A 10,600-nucleotide genomic window follows, 5' to 3' on the forward strand; every position below is an offset into this window, starting at 1 on the left:
GACCTTGTTGTCAATTAGTGTCTGGATCATATCCTTCAATGTTCGGCACTTAGCAGTGGTGTGCCCCTTCATACCGGAATGGTACGTATAAGTTTTGCTCGGATTGACCCATTGGGATGGATTTTCTAGTGCCACAGCGGGAACAGGAGTGACGTAACTTGCGGCTTTCAACCTTTCATACAGTTGGTCTATGGGCTCAGCAATGGCGGTGTATTGCCTGGGTGGCTTGCGATCGAAGTTGGGTCTTGGTCTTGGAAAGTTTTGGCGAGTTGGAGGTGATTGGAAGTGGGATGGTTGGGAGTTATAGGTGTGATGGACAGTGGCTGGTTGGGAATATCTGGGAGATGAAGGTTGATATGTAGGCGGTGATGCTTGGTATATGAGTGGAGGTGTTTGATATGTGGGTGGAGGTGTCTGATATGTGGGTGGAGGTTTCTGATATGTGGGTGGAGGTGTCTGATCGGTAAGTGGAGATTTTGGGCCCTGGGCCACCATTACCGCCCCAACATCTCTCTTCTTCGATATGCCACCTGATTGTAGTGCCTTATTCGTGGCTTGCAGTGCCTCGAAGTTCGTTACCATCCCGCTCTTGATTCCTTCTTCGATTCTTTCTCCAAGTTTGATGATGTCCGAGAATTTGTGATTTTCGATAACCATTAACCTCTCATAATATTGTGGATCCTGTGCCCTGACGTAGAATTTATTCATCTGTTCTTCGTCCAAAGAGGGCCTGACCTTGGCCGCTTCCGACCTCCAACGAGTAGCGTATTCACGAAAAGTCTCAGTAGGTTTCTTCTTAAGATTTTAAATGTAGAAAATATCTGGTGTGTTTTTTGTGTTGAACCTGAACCGGTCCATGAAATCCGATGCTATGCTTACCCAATTGGACCATTTCTTGGGATTTTGGCTGATATACCAAGACAAAGCATCCCAACAAGGCTCCTCATAAAGAGCTTCATTCGGATATTTTCATCTTTCCCGACCCCGACAAGCTTGTCACAATAGGTCCTTAGATGAAGCCTGGGATCACCCGTGCCATCAAACATTTCAAACTTAGGGGGTTTGTACCCCTCTAGCAGTTCGACATCCGGCTGTATGCACAGATCTTCATAGTTCAAACCTTTTATTCCTCTATTGCCTTCGACACCTTGAACTCGTCTTGTTAACTTCTTGAATTCTTCAGCCATGTTCTTAATGAGCAGGTCCTTCTCGGAGGATTCCGGTGTATATGAGATTGGTTGGGTAGAGTGTACGGTTTCCACATATATAGGGTTGCTTTGATGGGTGCCAGGGACTTGGGTGTAATGATGGTCACTGGTGGAGTTTTGGGGATCGGGAATGGGTTGTGGTGTGTTTTGGGGAGTGTGGCAAGTGGTAGTTGGTGGGTACTGAATTGGTTGATGGTGATGTTGTGGCGGAGTTGGCATTGGCAGCGGATTGATGTTTTGAGGTGGAGTTGCGTATTCATTTGGTGCGGTAGGATTTTGTGGCTGTTGGTTTTGTGTGTTCTGAGGAGGTGCTGGTTTTTTTGTGTTTTGTTGGTGGATATCGGGGACATTGAGGGTGAGTGACAAGTTTGCCAAGTTGCGAACCTGCTCAAGTTCTCCTTGCAATTTCAGTATCTTTTTTTCCAGTCTCAAGACTAGATCATTTGGGGCCGGAGTACTACGGCCATCTGAAGTCTCTGCGTTCTCAATATTCTCCTTTCGGATTCCGCTTAAATCGTCCATCTCCATCTTTCCCTTCCCTCTACCTTTTGTGTTGCTTGGAGGAGAAGGAGGTGGAGGGCCTCTAGATCTGGTGTGGTACGCTGATGAGGCCAGTATGAGTGAACCAACCTAAGGGGATGGGAATAATAAGAAGAAGGAAAAAGACAAAAAGGTAACAAGTCAGTGAGGATCTTGAAATGTTTACAGTATTTAAACACATATTGCGGAAATGTAAATTCGCGTCTTAATTTGGGAACCTCATTGTGCCCGAGGTAGGCCTAGCGACAAATAGATTTGGAGAACTTTAAATGCCAATAAATGCTTCATTTCATAATATAAAAATAGACGAATCCCAAAACGACACTAAGATAATAATAAAATAAGTCACTACTGGCACTTGGCCTTATTACATTTTTAAAAAAAAGCAAATAAATCTAGCCTATTTGGTCCCAGAAGGACCTTCCTCAGGTTGAATGCTCTTGTCGATCAAATCTCCCAGTTCGTGTAGGTTCATCAATAAGTGTGACGACCCAAAGAGGTCATCACCGTATTTCCCACTCGCCTTGTACTTCCGAGGCCGTGAAAACCTCACTTGGGGGTTGCCTCGACTTGTGTGCGCAGTCCGGGCGCGTAGCCGGAAAGTTTAAATGTGAATTTGTGAGAAAGATAATAAATTTGATGTTTTGAATTGATTAAGTTTGACTTTGGTCAACGTTTTGGACAAACGGACCCGGACTCGTGATTCGACAGTCCCGGAGGGTCCGTAGGAAATTTTGGGAATTGGGTGTGTGCCCGAAATTGAATTTCGAGGTCCCAAGTCCGAGAAACGAAATGTTGTGTAAAATTATTTTCTGAAAATAATTAAAGAATTGGAAGGTGTTATTTGTTTAGAAGACTGTGCTGTTGGGCTTGTATTTTAGTTTCGACTCCCGGCACAAGTCTTATATATGATTTAAGCAATTGCTGTAAAGTTTGGTTAGATTTGGACGTCATTTGACGTGTTTTGAGCTAGAAAAGCTTAACTTAATGTTTTATGGGAATTGGAGAGAAATTCATGGGTATTGAGACCCAAATTGATGATTCATGATGTTAATTGGGCGATTTGATCGCACGAATGAGTCCGGAGTATGTTTTTGAGATTTTATGTATGTTCGGTTTGGAGCCCCGAGGGCTCGGGTGAGTTTTGAGTAGGTCCCAGGAGGTCTTAGGCTTAAAAGTACAGGTGTTGCAGGTCCAGGTGTTGCAGGCCCCCAGCGCGGCCGCGGTGCACTTTTGCGCGGTCCGCGTGGCTGGGTTCAGAGGGCTAATGACTCCCAATTCGACCAGCGCGACCGCGTGCCATATCAGCGCGGTCCGCGCTGGAAGATTCAAAGAGGGGCCTTGGGATTTCATTCAACCAGCGCGGCCGCGCACCAAATCAGTGTGGTCCGCGCTGGGTAGGTTCAGAGAGTGGTTTCCCCAGCCTTTCCTCGGCGCGGCCGCGGGGCATTTTTGTACGGTCCGCACCGGGTCTTCAGTACAGTATATAAAGTCGGGATTTTCAGTCATTTTTCACTTTTTCAAAACCCAAAACATAAGAGGCGATTTTCCAAACGATTCTATTTCTTCAAAACGATTGGTAAGTGATTTCTAACTGATTTTCTATACTCCTTAACATCCTTAATCATAATTTCAACTTCAAACCAAGGATTTTAATGGGGGAATTAGGGAATTTAGGGTAGAACTAGGGTTCCTAAATTTGGGGGTTTTGGACCTCAATTTGAGGTCCGATTCCAAAATAACTTATATATCTGAATTCATGGGGGAATGGGTAATTGGGTTTTGGTTCGAACCTCGGGTTTTGACCATGTGGGCCCGGGGGCATTTTGGGAATTTTTGAACAAACTTTGGGAAATTCATTTTCATGCATTCAAATTGATTCAAGTAGCATTGTTAATACCTTCAAGTAATTTGTGATTAGATTCGAGCGGTTTGGTGGTGAATTCGAGGGGTAAAGCTATATTAGAGGATTGAGTTGAGTTTGGAGCATTCGAGGTAAGTGTTTGATCTAACTTTGGCTTGAGGGAATAGGATTAGAGTGTTGTTTGCTAATTGCTAAATGTGGAGTACGGTGTATAGGCATGGTGACGAGTATCTATACACCGGTGTCTAGCATGACCGTGGGTCCTTGTTTGTACTTATTCTGATATTGTTATGACTCTTCCATGTTTTTGATGATATTTGCACGAAGGGAAATTCCGTGCCATGATGTGAGAGTTATGTGAGGAAAAGCACGAAGAGTGATGTTGTGCACTTTATTTGGTTGCTCTTGGTGAGAATGAGGGTAAAAGCACGAAGGTTGATGCCGTGCAACTGTTGATTTTCCTGCTCTCATTAGTTACTGTTATTGCCCTGTTTCTTACTTAAATTGTTGACTTTATATCTGGACTGTACTCCCCCAAAGTATGCTCCCCTCCCTCTTAACTGTTTAATTTCTTTGTTCTTTCCTTTTATTGCATATATATATTGAACTGCACAGGTTGGTTTGGTAGTCTTGTCTAGCCTCGTCACTACTTCGCCGGGGTTAGGCCAGACACTTACCAGCACATGGGGTCGGTTGTGCTGATGCTACACTTCTGTGCTCTTTTGCACAGATCACGGTACCGGAGCAGCTTTTGGACCACAGTAGTAGGATATTGATCGGGATCTGACTTCAGTCCAGGGACTTACAAGGTAGCCTAGCTGGCGTTCGCAGGTCGGAGTCCCTTTCTATGTTTTAGTTTGTCTTCATTGTACCGAGACAAACATTGATGTATTTCTATTCAGACTTGTTTTTAGCACTCCTTAGTAGTTCATGAGTTAGCGACACCAGTCTTGGGTAGAGAACGGTTAAACTTCCGCATTTTTGGTTTTCATTTACCTATGTTTTTTAAGACTTCCGCTTTTATTTAAATGACTCGTAATATTTATATTGTTGAGGTGTTATCAGGGAATACTGAAATGTTTGGCTTGCCTAGCTCCGTTAGTAAGCGCCATCACGACTCCTGATGGTGGGAAAAAAATCCGGGTCGTGACAAAGTCGGTATCAGAGCACTAGGTTACATAGGTCTCATAACTCACGGAAAAACTCAGTAGAGTCTGAGGGATCGGTGCGGGGACGTCTGTATTTATCCCCCAGAGGCTACGGAGTTAGGAAAACTTCACTTCTGTTCTTTCTTGTCGTGCGAATCTGTTTCCCAAATACTGATTGTCTTCCCACTCTGTTCTTTCGCAGATGGCGAGGACACGTGCATCCTCTTCTACCGCGCAGCAGCCCGAGCCCCCAGCAGCAGCTCCTGCGAGGGGCAGAGGCCGAGGCCGTGCCAGAGGCCGAGGCCGGGGCAGAGCTCAGCCCCGAGCAGCAGTCCCAGAGGTGGAGCCTCATGTTGATTATGATGAGGAGGCTCCATCCCCAACAGCTCCGGTGGGCCCAGCTCAGGTCCCAGAGGGGTTCATAGCCACCCCAGTTCTTCAGGACGCTCTGGTCAGATTGGTAGGCTTTGTGGAGAGCGTCACTAGAGCGGGTTTGCTTCCAGTAGCACCAGCCACTTCTCAGGCTGGAGGAGGGGTTCAGACTCCTGCTACACGTACTCCAGAGCAGGTAGCTCCCCAGACTCAGGTTCCAGTGGCTCAGCCAGCTGTGGCAGTTCAGCCGGGTATTGTGACTCAGACCGGCGATGGAGCGGCTATGTCCGCAAATGCTTTGTGGAGGCTGGATAGATTCACCAAGCTCTTCACCACCACATTCAGCGGTGCTTCTTCAGAGGACCCCCAGGATTTCTTGTATAGCTGCCATGAGGTTCTTCGGACTATGGGTATTGTGGAGACCAATGGGGTCGACTTCACCACCTTTCGACTAGCAGGATCCGCCAAGACTTGGTGGAGGGATTATTGTTTATCCAGACCAACAGGGTCGCCATCACTGACTTGGGACCAGTTTGCAGAGTTGTTTTTGGAGAAGTTTCTCCCAGTTACTCAGCGAGAGGACCTTCGCAGGCAGTTCGAGCGCCTCCAGCAGGGCTCCATGACAGTCACTCAGTATGAGACGCGGTTCATTGATTTGGCACGCCATGCTATTGTTATACTCCCCACAGAGCGAGAGAGGGTGCGGAGGTTTATTGATGGATTGATTCAGCCGATCCGTCTCCAGATGGCTATGGGAGCTGGTAGTGAGATTTCTTTTCAGAAGGCGGCCAATGCGGCCCGTAGGGTGGAGATGGCTCTTGCACGAGGAGGTGGTCAGGTGTCGGATAAGAGGCCTCGTCATTCTGGTAGGTTCAGTGGTACCTCGTCTGGAGGTAGGGATTCTTATGGTAAAGGCCATCCACCGAGACCCTTTCAGTCAGCACTCCAGGTTTCTCATGGTACTCCAGGCGGTGGTGGTTCTCAGCAGCATTACCCTGATCAGCAGCCCATCAGTGCATCGCCACTTCAGAGTTTCCGGGGAGGACATTCAGGTCGACAGGGCCAGCAGTCTCAGCAGCCAAAGGCTTGTTATGGTTGTGGTGACCCAAGTCACATTGTCAGATTTTGCCCTCAAGCCTTGGGTAGTTCTCAGCAGCAGGGTCCTCGTCCCATGATTCAGGCACCAGGTGATCCACAGCTCGCCCAGCTAGCTAGAGGCGGGGGTAGGGATCATAGAGGTGGAGGTAGAGACCGTAGAGGTGGAGCTCGGACCGGCAGAGGTAGGGGCCAGCCAGTAGCCGATCGTCCCAGAGACATGGTTCAGGGAGGTGGGGCCCAGCCCCGGTGTTATGCTTTACCAGCCAGGCCAGAGGCTGAGTCTTCAGATGCTGTTATTACAGGTACTATTCTGGTCTGTGATAGGGATGCCTCAGTGCTATTTGACCCTGGGTCTACGTATTCATATGTGTCGTCCTATTTTGCACCCTACCTGGTTATGTCTAGTGATGCATTGGGTATTCCTGTTTATGTATCTACACCGGTGGGGGATTCTATAGTGATCGACCGAGTTAATCGTTCCTGTGTGGTAGTGTTTGAGGGTCTTGAGACCCGTGTTGAGTTATTGCTCTTAGACATGCTGGATTTCGATGTTATATTAGGGATGGATTGGTTGTCCCCGTATCATGCCATCTTGGATTGTCACGCCAAGACCGTGACCTTGGCTTTACCAGATTCGCCCCGTTTGGAGTGGCGAGGGACCCCAGGTCATGCCACTCGCAGTGTTATCTCATATGTAAAGGCTCGACGCATGGTCGGGAAGGGGTGTTTAGCTTATCTAGCGTATGTTCGCGATTCCAGCGCAGAGGTCCCTTCTATTGATTCTGTTCCTATTGTTTGGGAGTTTCCCGAGGTTTTCCCTTCGGACCTGCCGGGTATGCCGCCCGACAGGGATATCGATTTTTGTATTGATCTGGCTCTGGGCATGCAGCCCATTTCTATCCCGTCGTATCGCATGGCCCCGCCAGAGTTGAAAGAGTTAAAGGATCAGTTGTAGGATTTGCTTGAGAAGAGTTTCATCAGACCCAGCGTTTTGCCTTGGGTTGCGCCGGTGTTATTTGTGAAGAAAAAGGATGGTTCGATGAGGATGTGCATTGATTATCGGCAATTGAACAAAGTGACGATCAAGAACAAGTATCCACTACCGAGGATTGACGATTTGTTCGACTAGCTTCAGGGTGCAAAGGTGTTTTCAAAGGTAGACTTGAGATCTGGCTACCATCAGCTGAGGATTAGGGCGTCCGACGTCCCTAAGACAGCATTCCGCACTCGGTACGGGCATTATGAGTTTTTGGTCATGTCATTTGGGTTGACCAACGCCCCCGCAGCATTCATGGAGTTGATAAATCGGGTATTCAGGCCGTACTTGGACCTGTTCGTGATAGTCTTTATTGATGATATTCTGGTATACTCCCGCAGTCAGGAGGAACACGAGCAGCACCTCAGAGTGGTCCTTCAGACTCTGAAGGATAGTCAGTTATATGCTAAGTTCTCGAAGTGCGAGTTCTGGTTGAGTTCGGTTGCATTCCTGGGTCACGTCGTATCAGCAGAGGGTATTCAGGTGGACCCGAAGAAGATTGAGGCAGTCAAGAACTGGCCTCGACCAGCATCAGCTACTGAGATTCGGAGCTTCTTGGGGTTAGCAGGTTATTATCGTCGGTTTGTAGAGGCTATCGCAGCCCCGATGACCAGGTTGACCCAGAAGGGTGCCCAGTTCAGATGGTCGGACGAGTGCGAGGCGAGCATCCAGAAGCTCAAGACAGCTCTGACTACGGCACCGGTGTTGGTTTTGCCCACAGGTTCAGGGCCTTATACCGTCTATTGTGATGCTTCCCGTATTGGACTTGGCGCAGTATTGATGCAGGATGGCAAGGTTATAGCTTATGCTTCGAGGCTGCTGAAAATTCACGAGAAGAACTATCCAGTGCATGATTTAGAGTTGGCGGCCATTGTCCATGCTTTGAAGATTTGGAGGCATTATCTATATGGTGTGACGTGTGAGGTGTACACGGATCACAAGAGTCTTCAGTATCTGTTCAAGCAGAAGGAGTTGAATGTAAGGTAGAGGAGGTGGTTGGAGTTGTTGAAAGATTATGATGTTACTATCTTGTACCACCCGGGGAGAGCCAATGTGGTAGCCGATGAATTGAGTAGGAAGTCCGCCGGCATGGGTAGTCTTGCTTATGTCCCGGTCAGCCAGAGACCGCTTGCTTTGGATATTCAGGCCCTGGCCAATCGATTTGTGAGGTTGGACATTTCTGAGCCTAGCAGAGTGTTAGCTTGTACGGTCGCTCGTTCTTCATTATTGGAGCGTATCCGTGATCGGCAGTTTGATGATCCACATTTGTGTGTCTTGAGAGAAACGGTGCAGCGTGGAGGTGCCACGAAGGTGACCTTAGATGATGATGGTATTTTGAGATTGCAAGGGCGTGCTTGTGTGCCCAATGTCGATGGGATTCGAGAGTTGATCTTAGCAGAGGCCCATAGTTCTCGGTATTCTATTCACCTGGGCGTCGCGATGATGTATCAGGACTTGCGGCAGCATTATTGGTGGCGTAGGATGAAGAAAGATATTATTGCATATGTGGCTCGATATTTGAACTGTCAGCAGGTTAAGTATGAGCATCAGAGGCCTGGTGGTTTGTTTCAGAGGATTGAGCTTCCCGAGTGGAAGTGGGAGAGGATTACCATGGATTTCGTTACTGGACTTCCGTTGACCCGGAAGAAGTTTGATGCTATTTGGGTCATTGTTGATAGGCTGACCAAGTCAGCGCATTTTATTCCTGTTGCAGCCACTTATTCATCGGAGAGGTTAGCTGAGATCTACATCCGAGAGATTGTTCGCCTTCATGGGGTGCCGGTATCTATTATTTTGGATCGGGGTACGCAGTTTACCTCGCGCTTCTGGAGAGCAATTCAGTAGGAGTTGGGCACCCAGGTTCAGTTGAGCACAGCGTTCCATCCTCAGACGGACGGCCAGTCCGAGAGGACTATTCAGATATTGGAGGATATGCTTCGAGCCTGTGTCATTGATTTTGGAGGCTCGTGGGACCAGTTTTTGCCCTTAGCAGAGTTCGCCTACAACAACAGCTACCAATCTAGCATCCAGATGGCTCTATATGAGGCATTGTATGGGAGGCGATGTCGGTCTCCAGTCGGTTGGTTCGAGCCGGGAGAGGCTCGGCTGTTGGGTACAGACTTAGTTCAGGAGGCCTTAGATAAGGTCAAGATTATTCAGGAGAGGCTTCATTCAGCTCAGTCTAGGCAGAAGACTTATGCAGACCATAAGGTCCAAGATGTAGCTTTCATGATTGGTGAGCGAGTATTGCTCCGAGTGTCTCCTACGAAGGGCGTGATGAGGTTCGGAAAGAAGGGCAAGCTAAGCCCTAGGTACATTGGTCCGTTTTAGATTCTTGACCGAGTAGGAGAGGTGGCTTATAGACTTGCATTGCCACCTAGCTTATCAGTCGTGCACCCGGTTTTCCACGTATCTATGCTTCGGAGGTATCACAGCGATCCTATCCATGTATTAGACTTCAGTACTGTCCAATTGGACAAGGATCTGTCATATGAGGAGGAGCCGGTAGCTATTCTAGACCGACAGGTTCGACAACTGAGGTCGAAGAGTTTTCCTTCTGTTCGCGTTCAGTGGAGAGGTCAGCCTCCTGAGGCATCGACCTGGGAGTCCGAGTCTAATATGCGGAGCCATTATCCCCATATTTTCCCCGATTCAGGTACTTCTTTCTTTTGTCCGTTCGAGGACGAACGGTTGTTTTAGAGGTGGAGGATGTGACGACCCAAAGGGGTCATCACCGTATTTCCCACTCGCCTTGTACTTCCGAGGCCGATAAAATCTCACTTGGGGGTTGCCTCGACTTGTGTACGCAGTCCGGGCGCGTAGCCGGAAAGTTTAAATGTGAATTTGTGAGAAAGATAATAAATTTGATGTTTTGAATTGATTAAGTTTGACTTTGGTCAACGTTTTGGACAAACGGACCCGGACTCGTGATTCGACAGTCCCGGAGGGTCCGTAGGAAATTTTAGGACTTGGGTGTGTGCCCGAAATCGAATTCCGAGGTCCCAAGTCCGAGAAACGAATTGTTGTGTGAAATTGTTTTCTGAAAATAATTAAAGAATGAAGGTGTTATTTGTTTAGAAGACTGTGCTGTTGGGCTCGTATTTTGTTTCCGACTCTCGGCACAAGTCTTAAATATGATTTAAGCAATTGCTGTAAAGTTTGGTTAGATTTGGACGTCATTTGACGTGTTTTGAGCTAGAAAAGCTTAACTTAATGTTTTATAGGAATTGGAGAGAAATTCATGGGTGTTGAGACCCAAATTGATGATTCATGATGTTAATTGGGCGATTTGATCGCACGAATGAGTCCGGAGTATGTTTTTTGAGATTTTTAT

Source organism: Nicotiana attenuata, chromosome 10, assembly GCF_001879085.1.
Source record: "Nicotiana attenuata strain UT chromosome 10, NIATTr2, whole genome shotgun sequence".
In the NCBI taxonomy this organism is placed as follows: Eukaryota; Viridiplantae; Streptophyta; class Magnoliopsida; order Solanales; family Solanaceae; genus Nicotiana; species Nicotiana attenuata.